The sequence below is a fragment of the Ornithorhynchus anatinus genome, chromosome Y1, assembly GCF_004115215.2.
Source record: "Ornithorhynchus anatinus isolate Pmale09 chromosome Y1, mOrnAna1.pri.v4, whole genome shotgun sequence".
Taxonomy (NCBI): domain Eukaryota; kingdom Metazoa; phylum Chordata; class Mammalia; order Monotremata; family Ornithorhynchidae; genus Ornithorhynchus; species Ornithorhynchus anatinus.
The window spans coordinates 1,190,755-1,204,128 of NC_053175.1; positions in this window are offsets into that span (position 1 = coordinate 1,190,755).

Sequence of the window (13,374 nt, forward strand, 5' to 3'; positions counted from 1 at the left end):
GCACCGAGCGGCCGCACCCGGCGCCGGGGGACGAATCGTGCGTTCAATCCGGACAAGCTGCGTGGCTTAGTGGAAAGAGCCCGGACTTGGGAGTCGGAGGTCGTGGGTTCTAATCCCGCCTCCGTCACTTGTCTGCTCTGTGACCTTGGGCAAGTCACTTCACTTCTCTGGGCCTCAGTTCCCTCATCTGTAAAAATGGGGATTAAAATATGTAAGCCCCACGAGGGACAACTTCATTAGCACAGAACAGTGCTCAGCACATAGTAAGCACTTAACAAATACCACAATTATTATTACACCGGGGCGGATACCGTCCGATCCAGACGTTAGGACACTGGGGTAGAGACCCCACAGGTCTTCGACCGTGAGCCTCGAGGATCGGGCGGGGACCGCGTCCCACCCCGTCAACTACTCGCTACCCCGGTACGGTGCTCGACACGATACCGACGCTTAAAGACCGTATTCGTCGCAACCGTAACCATCAGATCGGACGCAGTCTCTTGTCCTAGACGGGGTCCCAAGTCTAATAAATACAAACGATGGGTGGGCTCGTTAAGCGCTCATGATGGGCCCACCGCTGCGGGAGAGTCCAGAAGATCAGACAAAGAGAGACCCCGGCTCCCCCCCTCCCCGCCATCCTAAGGGGAGGGAGATGAGGGATCAGATCCCGTCTGACAGATGACCAAAACCGAGGCCCAGAGGAATCGATTGCCGCGCCGCCCAAGGTCACCCAGCCGAGTGGCGGAGCCTGGATCGGAACCCAGGTCCTCTGGCTCGCAGGCCTCGGGCTCTTTCCGTTAGGCCGGGCGGCCTCCCTGACCCGCTGTCGGTGGCTCCCGGGACAAAGGGTGTTCTCTTCCCCCTCACTCTTTTCTCCCCACTTTTAGAATTTGGTGCCGCCGGTCTAGTAACGAATTAGACACAGAGGGGTTTTCATGTCAGGAAGTCGCTTTTCCTCCCTCCCAGTCCAACCTGCCTCTTCCTCAGAAACTAGTACAGACCCTGGGGATTCCCCAAGGAGGTACCGACTCATCGTTACAAGGCACTGAGAGTGACTTAGCTAAATCCTACAGGTACATGGCCCAACTGGACTGCGTGATCACTGGAGCATTGGTGGTAAGTGCATACTATGTGCCAAGCACACACAGTACCAAGTGCTGGGCTAGATACAAGTCAACCACGTTGGACACAGTCCATATCCCGCAAGGACTACATCCCGAACTCTGCCGTCCGTGTCCCTCACTCATCCAGTTTAAAGCTCCCCCCTCCCTAGGCTGTAAACTCCTCGAGGGCAGGGATCAAATCTACTAACTCTATTATATTGTACCAGGCACTTAGTAGAGTGCTGTGCACATAGCGAGCACTCAAAAAATACGATCAGCTGATTGAGGCATACCTCAAGTTTACAACCTGCTCAGTGACTGTTTTTCTTTTATTTGGCCCTCTGGATTCCCACATTTCTCCAGCTTCCTCCTTTGTTCCTGCCCCCATTCCCACACCCACTCACGTTTTCCTGCTCCTTTTTATAGCCCGGTCAGGGCTCACGCTCTCACTCATGCACTGCGGGAAGCAGAACTGCTAGGAAAGCACCAGGATCCTTCTCTACCTGTGTGAACCCTATCTCCCTCAAGAGGGTGAGCCTTGTTTGGGACAGGGACGGTGCCTGATCTAATTGATTGGTTTATATCTGCCCCAGCATTTAGCCCAGTGCTTGGCACATAAATCAGCCCTTAACAAATCCCACAGTTACCATTTTCAGGGAAGTCGCCCTGTCCGATTTCGATATGGAATCATGTCCCGGAAAACTTCCAGGAAATGGCACCCGTGACATCACGGCCCCGTGTCGGGGTTGGCGCATGTGACACCACGGGCATCCCTTGCCCGGCATAAGGAAGGCCCACTATCCTGTGCCCCAAATGAGGGTCGGCTGTCCCGAAAAGAGCCCGCTCCCCCAGTGCCCTCCCCTCAGGACCACCTCCCCCAAAGCCAAGCTGGATAAAGGAGAAATATTGAAACCCGAACCCCTCCCGGTCCTGTTCAAAACTCCCATGCCTTAGTTCAGCGAGCTAAGGGAGTGTGTGAGTGGGAGGCATGGGGGGTTGATGGGAGGGGGGAGGGAGGAGTGATGAGGGGTGGGGAAACAAGGGCTAGGAGGAGGAAGACCTACAGGTCTTTGCTTTCTCCTAGGGCCGAATCACTTTCCTCAGGCCCAGGGCTGTCCCTGCTTGGTCCCTTCTTGAGTCTTCCAGATCCAAGGGCGGAAGAGTGGGGGCCACTGACCGGTCGGTCGTCCATCCATGGGCCCCCTTCTGGGGCCCTGTGAGCAGGGATAAAGGTACTTTCCCTTGAAAGTGACTCAACCGCTCAGCCCCCACCCCTCCCTCCCTGCCCTTAGTCCTGGCTGGCCAAGTCCCAGCACTTAGTTCCACCACCGGTTAGGGTAGGGGGGGAGCGGGGGGACGGGACACGACTCGAACTCCCTCATCCTGAACCTTCTGGAGGCCCCAGGCCCACTCTAGGCCCACTCCAGGGTGATTAAAGGCCCCCACCGGGGCAAAGTCTGTCTTTCACAAGAGTCTCGGGCTGTTGCAGTCGCTCAGAGTTCAAGGACAGCCCAGCTTGCGTGCTAACGGATCAGGCTGCATCAGAGAGGGGTGGAAGAGAGCCAGGTTTTTGGAGACAAATATTTGTTCGTTTCTCAGATTTAGTCATTCACAGGTGGATCTCCTCTAGACTGTAAACCCGTTGTGGACAGGGAAGGGAAGGTGTCTGTTATATCGTTGTGTTGTAGTCTCCCAAGGGCTAAGTACAGTACTCTGCACACAGTAAGAGCTCAATAAATACAATTGATTGATTGATTGATTGATCTTTTGCTGCTTAGGCCCTAAGGTTCGCTCTCTGCCTTCTGCTCTGTTATGGGTATAATGATGATGACGACATTATTAACGATATTTATTAAATGCTTGGGACAAGCAATGAGGTAGATGAATGATAATACGATCGAACACAATCCCTGTCCCACATGGGCCTCACCGTCTAAGGGCTTAAGAAATATAGAGAAGATACTTACGACATGGTCCTTATCAAGAAACATTTTTTTTACTGGTATTTGTTAAACAGTTCTTATGTACCAGACACTGTTCTAAGCGCTGGAAGGTACAAGTGATTAAGTTGTAGAAGGGACAGTATCATCTACATTCTAAGTAGCCCAGTGCTTAACCCGGAGACTTAATAGATAACAATCTTAATAATAATATTAAATTATGCATAATCTCAATAGATGTCTGATTTGGGTATTTTGCTATACGAATCCAAGGTTCGGCATTGTCAAGGCTATTGCAAGCTAAGGCAAGAACGTGTCTACCAACTCTGTTATATCATACTCTCCCAAGGGCTTGGGCCAGGGCTGAGGGAGCAAGGAGCCAGGAGCCAGGGCTGAGGGAGCAAGATGCCATGAGGCAGGGGCTGAGGGAGCCCGGAGTCTGAGCCTGGGCCTGGAGCCGGGACCTGCTGCGTCCCGGTGGTGGGACTCCGGATAGCGGATGGCGTCAGGGGCATCAGCCAGGCTCCTTCCAGCCAGGAGATGGAAACAGGAGGGCCGGGCCGGGGCTGGGACTAGATGGAGCCCCCCAAACCGGGCCCTTTCCTCCCCCGCCCCACTTCAGGTCAGGTGGCTGTGATTCAGGCAGTCCCATGATCAGTTGCCTTTCTCCTCGTGGCCTGGGAGGGAGCTCTGAATAGGAAATCACACATCACATCACATCACAACACACACACACACACTCCCCTCACTCCCAATTCCTTCTGCTGCTGTACGCCTCCTACCCCCGCAACTGAGGCACCCTCTCACGGATGCTTCCGACACCGCCGTCCTCTCCTATCTTCCAGAAATACTAACTCCCTCGGTTCAGCTCACTTTGCCCTCTCTGGGTTCTCCTCCTTTCTCTCCTTCTCAGTCTATTTCTCGGGCTCCTCCTCCTCTACCTCCTACCTGGGGGGTGGGGGTGTCCCTCAGGGCTCCATTCTGGGTCCTCTTCTCTTCTCCCTTTACAGGATTGGTAGGCATAATCCCTGCCCTCTCAAGTGAGAGTCCAAGAGGGTTGGTAGACACGATTCCTAACCTCGAGGAACTTTCAGTGTACTGTGAGCAGAGCACTGCACTGTGCCACACTGGAGAGCAGTGAGAGGCAGCAGGATTCTCCAGATAATAATACTGTATTTGTTAAGCGTAAGCACTGTACGAAATGCTGGGGTAGATACAAGTTAATGGGGTTGGACGCAATCCCCGTCCCTCGTGGGGCTCACGGTCTCCATCCCCATTTTCCAGAGGAGGTAACTGAGGCCCAGAGAAATTAGGTGAATTGCCCAAGATCACATAGCAGACAAGCGGCAGAGCCAGAATTAGAACCCAGGCCCGGGCACGATCCACTAGGCCACGCTGCTTCTCTGCAGTTTCCCCACTCCTTAGGGCCCCAGTGCTCCAGATTCACTCACTCCCCAGCTCTCCAGGTCCTTCACCCTCTCGCTCTCCAGCTCGCCACTCCCAGCTCAGCAGCCCCGCAGTTGCCCCACGAAGGGCCCCCATTGCCCCGCACAGGCCACGTTCGCCCTGAACCGCAGTGCCGCGGAGGAGGCAGGAGGTGGCGCTGTCGGCTCGGTGACGCCCGGCCCCCCTCTTCCCCCCGCCCACCGCGCTGTGTGCGCGCGCGCACCGAATACCACCGACACCACCACACCAGTGCTATATACTGAACACCTACTACTAATAATAATGTCGGTATTTGTTAGAGAAGCAGCGTGGCTCAGTGGAAAGAGCACGGGCTTTGGAGTCAGAGGTCATGGGTTCAAATCCCGGCTCGGCCACTTGTCAGCTGTGGGACTTTGGGCAAGTCACTTAACTTCTCGGTGCCTCAGTTCCCTCATCTGTAAAATGGGGATTAAGAGTGTGAGCCCCACGTGGGACAACCTGATTCGCCTGTGTCTACCCCAGCGCTTAGAACGGTGCTCGGCACATAGTAAGCGCTTAACAAATACCAAATACCAACATTATTATTAAACGCTTACTATGTGCCAAGCACTGTTCTGAGCCCTGGGGTAGATACAAGGTAATCACGTTGTCCCACGTAGGGCGCACTGTCTTCATCCCCATTTCACAGATGAGGGAACTGAGGCAAAGAGAAGTTAAGTGACTTAGTCACACAGCTGACAAGCAGCAGAGCCGGGATTAGAACCCATGACATCTGACTCCCAAGCCCGGGCTCTTTCCATTGAGCCACGCTGCTTCTCATGAATGATGATCACCATCAACAAATAACGGTATCTGTTAAGCGCTTACGATGTGCCAAGCACCGTTCTAAGCTCTGGGGGAGAATACAAGGACATCGGGTTGGACCTGATCCCTGTCCCACATCAGGCTCACAGTCTGACAGCTTACAGATGAGGTAACTGAAGCACAGAGAAGTGAAGTGACTTGGCCAAGGTCACACAGCAGACAAGCGGCGGAGGCCCGATTAGAACCCGAGTCCGCTGACTCCCAACCCAGTGTCCTTTCCACTAGGCCATGCTACTATGTTCACGGCCACTTATTACGTGCTTGGGGGGCCTGACACGAAAGATGGTACCTTTACCTTTGAGGAATTGCCATCTGAATGGGGGACACAGGTAGACACAAACTGTAAACACAGCCTAGGAATAAGAGGGAGAGCATATACAATTAGTAGAAACAACAGTAGTCAAACAATGAATAAATCAACGGAGTAAATAAATCAATATTCCATATTGTCTCACTGCATGATTTCCCACCCTTGTCCCAGATTTTTGAAGAGAAAAATGAAAGGTTATTTTTGAATGTAGGGATAGTGGATCAAGCTAGAGTAGAAAAAGGAGAATATCAGGTTGGATAAAAGTTCCTCTGCAACACGGGGCTCACAGTCCAAGTAGAAGTCCAAGTATATAATGCCCATTTTTCAGATGAGAAAACCGAGGCCCAGAGACATTAAATGACTTGCCCAATGTTACACAGCAGGTAAATAGCAGAGCCAGGATTAGAATCCACTAAGGGGAGAGGGTTTGAGCAAAGGTCATAGCCTGCTAAAACCACAGACACAGGCTGGGGCTGGGAGGGGGTTTCTTCACTGAAGCTTCCAACTCCAGTTGAAAGAGAAGAGGGTGGGAGGGGTGTGACGCACTTGGGAGAGGGCAGAAGACATAAGCAGTCTCTAGTGCCCCCTTGCCTTCCTCTTCCTCCCCCTCCTTTCTTTTCCTCTCTTTGTTTCTCCTTTGAACTTTAAACCTTGACTTGCTCTCGTTATTCTCCCTCTTCCTCACCCTCCCCGTCCCCCCAGCCTCCCCGTCCCCACAGCACTTATGTACCTATCTGCAGTTTTATTTGTATTAATGTCTGTCTCCCCCTCTAGACTGTAAACTTGTCATGGGCGGGGAATGCGTCTGTTATATTGTTGTATTGTACTCTCCCTAGTGCTTAGTACAGTGCTCTGCACATAAGAAGTCCTCTATAAATATGATCGACTGACTACTTATCAGAGCCCCTCCTCCATACTGGGGTTGCAAAAGTTATGCCAAAAAGTGGGGCATCTATGCCAATAAATTCGGTGTTAAGTGCTTAGAATGGCTGACCAGGCCAGTGACTACCCTTGCTGTCTCTCTTATGCTGTGGGGAACTAATAGCAATCCCCAAATGGTGGAATTTGTTCAGTGCTTACTATGTACCGACTACTGTGCTTAGTACTGGTATAGCTGGAAGAATCATCTTGAGAAGTGACATGGCCTAGTGGAAAGACCATAGGCCTGGGAATCAGGGGACCTGGGTTCTAATCCTGGCTCTGCCATTTATCTGCTATGTGACCTTGGGCAAGTTACTTACCTTTTCTGATAATCAGTTCCTACATCTGCAAAATGGGGATTCCTACTTAGTTTCTGAGTCTTATGTGGGAACTGATTACCTTGTATCTACCCCAGTACTTAGTACAGTGCTTGGCACACAGTAAGTGCTTAGCATAGCACTTAGAACAGTGCTTGACATATTGAGTGCTTAACAAATACCATCATTATTATTTTTAACAAATACTACAATTGTTATTATGCAAGATGATCAGGTTGGATCCAGTCCCTGTCCCACTTGGGGTTCACAACCTAAGGATCGATATGGGGAAGTGGAGAATCCCCTAATAGAGAGGACTAAAGATGGCTGCTCTGGATGCAGAAAGATGGGGCTGGTGGGAGGGGCAAGAACTCTGCAATGCCAGGATGCCAGGAGGCCATCTTGATGAAGTCTCTGGTACTGGCTTAGTACAGTGCTCTGCACCCAGTAAATGCTCAATAAATACAATTGATTGATTGATAGATACTGGCACCATCTTGAATGCCCCATGTGGTGACCACCTTGAGGAGACTGTTTATCCCATTTGCCACCTTGTCCAGCTTTGGGGCCTCAGACCCACGTGGGGTCCCCACCCTCTGCACCCCCCCCCCCATTGGCAGCAGAGCGCACCCAAGACCGGGCCCCTAGGACTAGACCACCCGGTCGAGCGTATGGGAGAGGAGCTGCCCCCACCCCATACCTCTGGGACTCCCGTCAACCTCTGCTCCAGCTCGGGGAGGACACAGGCGTCGGCAGCAGCGTGAGGCCTTCCCAACTTCCAGGACCCTGGGAAGACAGAGGCCGAGACTGCGGTTTTTATTCTGGTTACTGCTGGACTCTGAAACCCTGCCTCCTCCAGCCACGGCACCTTACTGCTCTGGTCGCGTTTATCATCTTCATTTTCTCTTACATTTTTTATTTCCATCTTTCCTAATGTGCCTTTCACTCAGTCCCTCTCCCTTCCTTACCCATGGATCGTGATCTTCCTGGGGAGCAGGAACCATGTCCAGATTCATTCATTCATTCAATCTTATTTACTGAGCACTTCCTGCGTGCAGAGCTTGGGAAAGTACAATACAATAATAAGCAGATCTCCTCTGTGTACTTTTTCGCAGGGCTTAGTACAGTGCTTTGCACGGAGTAGATAATACTGTTACTACTACTCTCTCCCTCTTCCTCCTCCCACCCCCTTTCCTGCTACTTCTCTCCCCCAGCCTCACCAACCCGGCCTTTCCTCCTCTCTTGTGACTATAGGTCACCATTTGCATCACAAGCCTCCTATTATTTCCAGGGTTTTAAGCTCAGTCCAGCTGGATCTGGGCAAACATTTGTACCATCCTCTCTATGGTAAGAGATGAATGCAGAGTGGGAAAAGCGATGGTGTGTATTACATGAGTGTACAAGGGTATGGGTGCTGTATGTATGTGTGTGGGTGTACTAGGAATCACACAAGCAAGGAAAGCTCACCTCCTGTCCCCATCCCCAGCAACTGTGTGTATTTCAAGGGCATGGATGTGTATGTGTTTTTTTCGTGGACTTTTTTTTGTGTGCCTGCATGTGAGTATATAATAGGGGTGGCACAAATAAGGAAAGCCCACCTCCCAATCCACTCCCCTCTGGGCTGGAAAGAGACGGAATCTCCAGCCTGATGTGGGAGCCTCTGGCCGGTTACCGGAGTGATCCGGGAGCCCGTTTTGGGCAGGGATGGTCTCTATTTATTGCTAAACTGTACTTCCCAAGCGCTTAGTACAGTGTTCTGCATACAGTAAGCACTCAATAAATACCATTGAATGAATGAATGAATGAATCTGGGTGCCTTGACCCTCCCTCTGTCCCTCTCAACCCCCCCACCCCGTCTCCTGGGCCCGTGAGTGGCTGGCGGCGACGGTCCATTTGGAATCCACTTGCTTGACCGGCCCCACTCCTGCCCCTTCCAGAAACAAGGCGGGGCAAACCTGACCACTGCCTCTCGGGGAAGCCAAGGTGGTCCCCATGTCACAGGGACGTGGCCACGGAGGACCAAGGTGGGTTGCCGGCTGGCCGGCTGGCCGTCCGGCCGGCCGGGGCTGGGGAGGGGGGCGAGGACGGCCTCTGCCCTGCGGTGGTGCCCTGGCACCCCTTCAATGGATGTCCCCTCCGCCATCCCGGGGATGCTCGAAACGAAGCAGCCCGGCTCAGTGGCAAGCGCCCGGGCTTGGGAGTCAGAGGACATGGGTTCTAATCCCGTCTCCGCCACTTGTCTGCCGGGGACCTTGGGCAGACCGTTTCACTTCTCTGGGCCTCAATTCCTTCATCTGTAAACGGGGGATTCAGACGGCGAGCCCCACGTGGGACAACCTTCTATCTGCCCCAGCGCTTAGAACGTGCTCGGGACGGAGTGAGGGCTTAACGAATCCCCTAATGAATGATTATCATCATCGTCGTGGTTATTATTGTCCGCGGCGGCGGGTGACGGGGGAGCCTCGCGCGGGCTGACGTCACTCCCCTTTCCACGAGGAAACGGGAACTTGCCCCTTTGTGTTTTCCGCGGGAGAGGAGGACTCGGGAGCGACGGGGAGGGGTGGAGGGGTGGGTGGGTGGAGGGGTGGGTTCGGTCGCGGGGTCCCCGCGGGCGGGAGGAAAAAAGACAGGGGGGGACGGGACGGACGGAGACAGAGGCCGCCAGGCGGATACACGGAGACAATGACGGAGGGGGAGAGAGACCGAGACCCCGAGACCGAGAGACGCACAGAGAGACACATTGGCGGAAGCGGAGGCGGAGGCGGAGAGCCCGCAGGCGGAGGGGCCGCGCCGGCGCGCCCCGTCCCTTTAACTCCCCGCCCCCGGCTCCGCCTCCGCCCCCACCGCCCTTCCGCAGCCTCCCTGCTACAGCGCCTTTCTCCGGCGCGGGGCCCCGGCCCCGGCCCCTTCCTCTTCCCTTCCCCTCCTCGGGGTCCCAGGGAAGCGAACGCGCGGGCTCCAACCAGCTGGGCTCGCCCTCGCTCCCCCTTCCTCCTTCTCCTTCCTCCCCGGGCTCCCCCCGCCTGCCGTTCCCGCTCCTCCTCCCTCTTCTTCTTCCCTCCTCCTCCTCTTCCCTCCTCCTCCTCCTCCTCGTCCTCCTCCTCCCCGCCGTGGCCGCCCGCCCGCCCGTCCGTCCGGGACATGCGGCCTCTCCCCGCGCCGCTGCCCGCGCCGCCCCCGCCCCCGCCCCGGAGGAGGAGGAGGAGGAGCAGCAGCAGCAGCAGCAGCAGCAGCAGCAGCAGCAGCAGCAGCAGGAGGCGATGAGGCTCCGCAATGGCACCTTCCTGACGCTGCTGCTCTTCTGCTTCTGCGCCTTCCTGTCGCTGTCCTGGTACACGGCTTTCAGCGGCCAGAAAGGTGAGCGAGGGAGCGAGTGGTCGCCGGGAGGGCCCGGGAGGGCGGAGGAGGGGCGGGACCGGGGCCGGGGCGGGGCCGGGCCGAACCGAGCCGGGCCCGCCGCCCCGGGGGTCTCCTCTCCGGCTCCGCGCCGCGCATCCCTCGCCCGAGCGGCCCCCTGCCGACCCCGGCTCCATCACCCCCTCCTTCCCGACCCCGGCTCCATCATGTCTCTCCACCCCACCGGTCGGCTCCGGGCTGTGTTACCGTCCCAGCCCACCTCCGTCATTCCCCTCCCCTCCGGCGCCGTCTCCTCCGCCTCCCGGCCTCGGCCGTCTCCTTCCACCCCCACGCTCCACCGTCTCCGCTTTCTTCCCACTCTAGGCCCTCTTACCTCCCTCCGTCGCCCCCCGGCCCGCGCCCCCCGGCTCCATCATCTCCCCCCTTTACCACCCCTCCAGATTCCATCATCTCGGCCTTCCGGACCTTCCCCCGAGCTCCGTCACCCCCTCGCCCCCCCGGCCCCGGCCCCGGCCCTGGCCCTCTTCCAGCCTCCCCGGTCTCCATAATCTTCCCCCCTTCCCACCTCAGGCCCCTCTGTGGGGCTCCGCGTTCCGTGTGCCCCCTTGGCCATCCTCCTCCCGCCGGCAGCCCCCCGCGCCCCCACACACCCCGCCTCGCCTGTCCGGGAGAGCGGCAGAGCGGTGGGAGAGCCGTGGGGCGCCGAGTGAGGCCCGGTTACCCGGCTTAATTGTGGCCACCGAGCCCCGGGAGATGTAGGGGCCGACGCCTCCCTTGCTTGGGATCTGGGCTGCTCCCCCAAGTAGCTGGTAGCGTCCCCGGACAGTAACCCGTTTGGCCAGAAGGATACCGGGGGGAGAGGAGGGACGTGTCTTCGCCTGTGACCCCAGCTCTTGGTCCACTCAGCCCGGCAGGAGCATCTGTGGGAGGCGGAGCGCGAGGTGGAGCCGGACACCGGAGGGGCGGGGGACGGGGGCCGAGGCCCAGGTTCCCGGGAACCCGGGGACGGGGACCGAGGCCCAGGTTCCCACCCAGAGGTTAGAGTGCCGACCCCGGTGGGCCCTGCCGGTGCCCCCGGCCGGTGCCCTCGGCCGGTGCCCTCGTGGTCCCGCTCCGGTTCCAGCGGGACCCCCGGCCTGGGAGCTCGGGGAAGTCCCTCTGGGCCTCCGGCATCCAGACAGCGTCTGGCAGGGGACGGACATACTTTGGATCCCTCTCAGTCAATCAGTCGGTCAGTCAATAGTGTGCACACTCTGGGCTGCACTGGGCTGAGGGTCTGGGAGAGAACAATGCCCAGGTACCCGGTGCTTCGTGCCAGGGAACGCTGCAAACAAGCACATCCCAGAGCTGGGTGTCCTGCCCGCTGCCCCGGCCCCGGGGGAGGGAGCCGCTTTCCCTGCCCGGTTCCCAGAGTCCACGGAGTGCGACGGCTGCCCCTTCGACGATGAGTTAGATGCCCGGGCTTGCCCAGAGAACTGAGCTTCCAGTCCGGACTGGAAAGGCTCAAAATGGAGACTTTTTGCCCTACATTTAGTGCTTGACACTCTGTTGCTTTCCCCCCACTTGCACTCGATGTAGTGTCTGCCTCCCCTACTAGACTCCTAGCTCCTTGAGAGCCTGGGTCGCGCCTATGTACTTTGTTGAGTTGTGCCCTCTCGAGCATTAGCACGATGCTCTGCACAAAAGAAGCCCTCCATAGATACTATTGATTGATTAGTCGAAGACTGCCCCCTGTTCTGCCCCACACACAAAATGAAAAGCTGGTCTCGCCTCTGGCTTCAGCCCCTACAAAGGGCAGAGTGGGGACTGGAAGGTGAGCCCGTTGTTGGGTAGGGATTGTCTCTCTCGGTTGCCGAATTGTACTTTCTAAGCGCTTAGTACAGTGCTCTGTGCACAGTAAGCGCTCAATAAATACGACTGAATGAATGAATAAGGGACTGCCACCAGCTGTGTCAGCTGTTTACTCCGAACAGTGGTGGCGGCGGGGGGGGGGGGGGGGGGGGGGGGGGGGAGGCAGGCTAAAAAAACCTAACAGGCTCCAAAGCCACCACCTTGGGGCGGGCATGGAGGGGACCTTTCGGTCCCAATTAGCGAACTCCCCTGGCTGGTCAGAGGCCCGGGATGAGGGAGGCCGGGAGTGAGCTGTGGGGGCAGCCGCCCCGCTGAGCAGACAGTCCCTCCCACAGTCCTCTCTGCCCTGAAAGCCTGCCAGAGCCGAATCTTGCCTTCTGAGACCCTCTGTTCGGAACTGCCGGGAAGAGCCATCCCTTGCAGCTCAGCTGGTAGAACCCGGAGCTGCGGCCCTCGGAAGGTTGTGTCCACCCCTTCCTGGCTGGCGCTTCCCTCCGCACCCCCACTTCTGTCCCCCGTGCCCCAATCTGGGAAGTGCCCCTACTCCCTCTCCCTTCTGCAGCGCCTTCGCAGTGGGCTCTGTACCCTTTAAGCAATCAATGGATGGTATTTATTGAGCGCTCACTATGAGAAGAGCACTGGACTGTGCACTTGGGAAGGTACAGTACCACAGAATTAGTGGGCGTGTTCCCCGCCCATAGCAAGCTTACAGTCTAGAAGGGACATGATATTCACCCCCATCCTCAGCCCCACAGCGCTTATGTTCATTCCGTTAAATTTGTTTTAACGTCTGTCTCTCCCCTCCCTCTAGAACATATTCTCCTTTGGGCAGGGAATGTGTCTACCAAATCTGTTTACCTTGTGCTCTCCCAAGGGCTTAGTGCGTAGCTCTGCTCACCATAAGCGCTTAGTACAGTGTTTTGCACACAGCATTCAATAAATACAATTGAATGAATGAAGTGTTCAACAAATACCATTGATTGCTTCCTGCCACAGGAGACCCCAGCTCTAGTCCCAGTTCCATGATACACCCATGGGGTGTCCTTGCGCATATTGCTTCACTTCTCTATACCTCAGTTTCCCCATCTGTAAAATGGGGTAAAATACCTACTCTTTCTCTCAGAGATTGTGACCTTGGTGTGATGCAGGCTGCAGTCTGATTGGATTATCTTGAATCTTCCCCCAGCGCTCAGCACAGAAAAAGCACTTTGTGAAGAGCACAGGCTTGGGAGTCAGAGGTTGTGGGTTCTAATTCTGGCTCTGCCACTTGTCAGCTGTGTGACTTT